Source organism: Prionailurus viverrinus, chromosome F2 (assembly GCF_022837055.1).
Source record: "Prionailurus viverrinus isolate Anna chromosome F2, UM_Priviv_1.0, whole genome shotgun sequence".
NCBI lineage: Eukaryota > Metazoa > Chordata > Mammalia > Carnivora > Felidae > Prionailurus > Prionailurus viverrinus.
Genome location: NC_062578.1, coordinates 59,946,106 through 59,951,155, shown reverse-complemented (window position 1 = coordinate 59,951,155; position 5,050 = coordinate 59,946,106).

The window sequence follows — 5,050 nt, the reverse complement described above, 5'->3', positions numbered from 1 at the left end:
AGAGACAGAGTGTGAGCAGGGAGAGAGAGAGGAAGAGGGAGACACAGAATCTGAAGCAGGGTCCAGGCTCTGAGCTGTTTGCACGGAGTCCGACGTGGGGCATGAACCACCACAAGCTGTGAGATCATGACCTGAGCCGAAGTCAGACGCCTAGCTGACTGAGCCACCCAGACGCCCCATCAAGTTTGAGTCTCTATATGTAAGGTCTGAGCATTAGCCCCACATTTTATGAGAGGATCCCCTGGGCCTCCCTTATTCATACTTCTCTCTACAGGTTGAGGATTCCTGAGAGTGAGGGTGCATGCCCTCCTAGAGCTTGTGCCTGTTCTTTCAGACCACATTCTGGGTGCTCATAATTCCTAAATTCCCTGGTCAAGTGGTTCTGTGTTCAGGGATGACCTCTGGATGGCATTCTGTGTTGTCACTGTGCAAACCTCTAGGTACAAGGGGTGACCAAAGGGTTGCTGTTTGTGGGGAGTGTGGACAGAGCTTGGATATGTAGTGTTGGATGTTTGCATATGCCTTGGTCTATTCAGGCTGCCATAATAAAATACCGTATATCAGGTGGTGTAAAAAACAGAAACTCATTTTCTTTCACTTTGGAGGTCAGAAGTCAAAGATCAAGGTTCTGACCACTTTGGTTTCTGCTGAGGGCTCTCTTCCTCGCTTGCAGATGGCCATCTTCTCCTTATGTCCTCACGTGACCTTTCATCAATGTGTGTGGGAAGGGGATTGTGGAGAGATGGGGGCGGGGTGAGGGAGAGAAAGAGCTCTCTGATGGCTCTTCTTACAAGGGCACTAATCCTATTGGATCAGGGCCCTGCCCTCATGAGCTCATTAACTTGATTACTTCCTTACTTCAAATACAGCCACACTGGAGGTTGAGGTTTCAACATATGGATTTTGGGGGGAAGCAAATATTCAGTCCATAACAACACATATGTGCATGAGACCCCTTCACAGTCAGGGGTGGAGGCAGAGCGGTGAGAAAAAGGGGGAACGCCAGGGGATGGGGTAGGAGTTAGATCTGTCAGCACCTTGTATTCTGGTGTGGAACTTCACAGAGTCCAGTACGTCTGTATTTGAGTCAATTCTGTAAGTTGGTAAGAAGTTAGTAAAACTAGGGGCGCCTGGGTGGCTCAGTCGGTTGGGCGGCCGACTTCGGCTCAGGTCATGGTCTCGCGGTCCGTGAGTTCGAGCCCCGCGTCGGGCTCTGTGCTGACAGCTCAGAGGCTGGAGCCTGTTTCCGATTCTGTGTCTCCCTCTCTCTGACCCTCCCCCATTCATGCTCTGTCTCTCTCTATCTATCTCAAAAATAAATAAATGTTAAAAAAAATTAAAAAAAAAAAGAAGTTAGTAAAACTAAACACATTTAGCAGTGTGTTATCTTGCTTTTAACTTAAAAAATTTAAGCCTAAATTTTTTTGGGCTGAAGCATTAGAGATAGACCTACTCCTTCCTCTGTTGTCATTGAGAACTCTGAGGATATTGTACGCTCTGCCTGAACCTCTGTTATCTGAGGAATTAGGAGAATTGGTTTACCTAATCAACAGTGTTTGGTATAGTCATTGGAATTTGGATAGAAATGCTTTTTTTATAAATCACATAAAATTGTTTATAGTGAAGCTTCATATTGGAAATCTTATTAATGTAGGGGCACCTGGGTGGCTCACTAGGTTAAGCCTCCGACTTCAGCTCAGGTCATGATCTCACGGTTCATCAGTTCAAGCCCCACATTGGGCTCAGTGCTGTCAGCTCAGAGCCTGTTTTGAAACCTCTCTCTCTCTCCCTCTCTTTCCCTTTCTCTCCCTCTCCCCCTCTCCGCCCCAGCCCCCTGCATGAGTGGCTCTCTCTTTCTCTCTCAAAAATAAATAAACATTTAAAAAAATTCTTAGAAATCTTAATCAGTGTAAAGTGTCCTCACCAATGAGTTTGACCATGTTTTTTAAAAAAAATAAATTAACAAGCAAAAAAATCTAAGCCCCAGACAAAAATCTTTATAGATCCTCAGAGAATGCACTATGTATTAGCAGAAATATAGCAAATTGCTGGGCATTTCTTTTTTTAAAAAAACTTTTTAGTGCTTACTTTTGAGAGAGAGAGAGAGAGAGAGAAAGAGAGAAAGCATGTGTGAGTGGGGGAGGGGCTGAGAGAGAAGGAGACACAGAATCTGAAGCAGGCTCCAGGCTCTGAGCTGTCAGCACAGAGCTGGGCATTTCTGCTCGGTTTTCTAGTTATTTCCATTTTGTCAAATGGAAAGATGAGCCCTCAGAAAATTATGACCTCTCTGATATGTGTTCTATTCCTCCCAATCCCTCAATATTTGGCCCATTGCCCCCTTGGTAAGCATTCTCCCCACACAGTGTTCACATGCCCTTCTTCCTGTCTTCCCCTCTTGCCACTCTATTAAAACACACTTAAATAAAGAGCTGACTTCATTTCATTGAACTTTGCCTATAGTTTTTACCTTTAGTGCAGTGAAATTTAGTCATAGTATAATACCATTTATAATTGCACTTTAATTTTTTTGTTTTCTAATGTAAACTGTTATTAAGATATTTTTGCTTTGACTGCCCAGAATCTGAACCCTAACTCTGTCCACAAGTTAACTCACATAGTTGCCACCTTTATGCTATCATTATTGATTTTTTATTATCTATTTATTAACTTACAACCTTATCTCTTTTTCTCTTAGTTCTTTTGTATCATAATTTTAGACACAGGTGAAGTGTGTATCAATCAGTGAATAAACAAAATATGAAACTTTTAAACTTTATAGAATAAAATGCTTCTCATCCTTCTATTGTAAGTATTTTTTATATCAACAAACAAGGAAAATATTTTGTTTGGAAAGAGCATCTTTGAAGTGATACTCAAGGAAAGATGTGTCATTTTAGGACGCTAGAAAACTGTGTTGAACTCTTAAATTTGCAATCGACTCTTGAAAAAAGGAACTGTTTGGGGGTGTCTGGGTGGTTCAGTTGGTTAAGTGTCTGACTCTTGATTTTAGCGCAGGTCGTGATCTCACAGTTCGGGAACTTGAGCCCTGCACTGGGCACTGTGCTTATAGTGTGGAGCCTCCTTGGGATTCTCTCTCTCCCTCTCTCTCTGCCCCTCCCCCGCTCAGTCATATTCTCTCTCTTTCCCTCCCTCTCTCTTTCTCTCCAAAAGAGAAAAAAGAAAAGCAAAAATGGAAATGTTTATAAAAGTGTGGGCTGGTTTGGGAGAACCAGCAAGGGATAGTGTGGGGGCCAGTAAAAGTGAAGAACCATTATCAGACCTGGATCTGAAGAACTAAGGGGACAACAATTACTGGAACCTAGACAAGGTACTTATGGGCTGCCTTCAAGTAGCCATAATTGTTTTTTAATTAAGTGTACTCTTTATTCCCTTCACCTAGTTCACCTATCCCCCCATTCACCTCCCCTCTGGTAACTCTTTGTTTACTCTTTATACTTAAGAGTCTTTGGGGGTGCCTGGGTGCCTCAGTCAAGTGTCTGACTCTTGGTTTCAGCTCTGGTCATGATCTCATGGTTCATGGGATCGAGCCCTGCATCAGACTCTGTACTGACAGTGCAGAGCCTGCTGAGATTCTCTCTCTTTCTCTCTCTCTCTCACCCCCACATGCATGTACACACACATGTACACACACACACACACACATAAAATAAATAAACTTAAAAAAATCCCCATATACTTAAAAAATAGTCTTTTTTGTTTTGTTGTTTCCTTATGTCTTGTTTCTTAAATTCCACATATGAGTAAAATCATTTGATATTTATCTTTTTCTTACTGGCTTATTTCCCTTAGCATTGTACTCTCTAGATCCATCTATGGTATTGCACATGGCAGGATTTCATTCTTTTTTTATGGCTGAATGCTATTCCTTTGTATATAGATACCATAACTTTATCCATTCATCTCTTGGTGGACATTTAAGTCGCTTCCATAATTTGGCTATTGTAAATAATGCTGAAATAAATGTAAGGGTTCATGTATCCCTTTGAATTCGTGTTTTTGTATTCTTTGAGTAGATTCCCAGTAGTGCAATTACTAGATCATAGGACAGTTCTATTTTAAATTTTTTGAGGAACCTCCATACTGTTTTCCACAGTGGCTATATCAGTTTGTATTCCCACCAGCATGCATCAGGGTGCCTATTTCTCCACATCCTCTCCAATACCTGTTGTTTCTTGTGTTTTTGATTTTAGCCATTCTGACAGGTGTGAGGTATTATCTCATTGTGCTTTTGATTTGCATTTCCCTGATAATTAGTGATGCTGAGCATCTTTTCATGTGTCTGTTGGCCATCTGGATGTCTTCTTTGGAGAAATGTCTGTTCATGTCTTCAGTCCATTTTTAATTGGATTATTTGTGTTTTGAATGTTGAGTTTTATAAATTATTTTATGTATTTTGGATATTAACCCTTTATCCCATACATCATTTGCACATACCTTCTCCCATTCCATAGATTGACTTTTAGTTTCATTAGTCGTTTTTTTTCTGTGCAGAAACTTTTTATTTTGATGTAGTCCCAATAATTTATTTTTGCTTTTGTTTCCCTTGCCTCATGAGGCATATCTGGAAAGAATTTGTTATGGCTGATGTCAGAGAAATTACTGCCTGTGCTCTTTTATAGGATTTTTATGGTTTCAGGGTTCACATTTAGGTTATTAATCCATTTTGAGTTTATTTTTGTGTATGATGTAAGAAAGTGGCCCAGTTTCTTTCCTTTGCATGTAGCTGTCCAGTTTTCCCCACATTTGTTGTGAAGATTGTCTTTTTCCCATTGCATAATCTTTCCTCCTTTGTTGAAGATTAATTGACCATATAATTGTGAGTGTATTTCTGGGTTTGGTATTCTGTTCTAGTGATCTATGTGTCTATTTTTGTGCCAGAACCATACTGTTTTGATTACTGTAGTTTTGTAATATAACATGAAGTTGGAATGTGATACTCCCAATTCTGTTTTTTTGTTTGTTTTTGTTTTTCAAGATTGCTTTGGCTATTCAGGATCTTTTGTAGTTCTATACACATTTTAGGATTGTT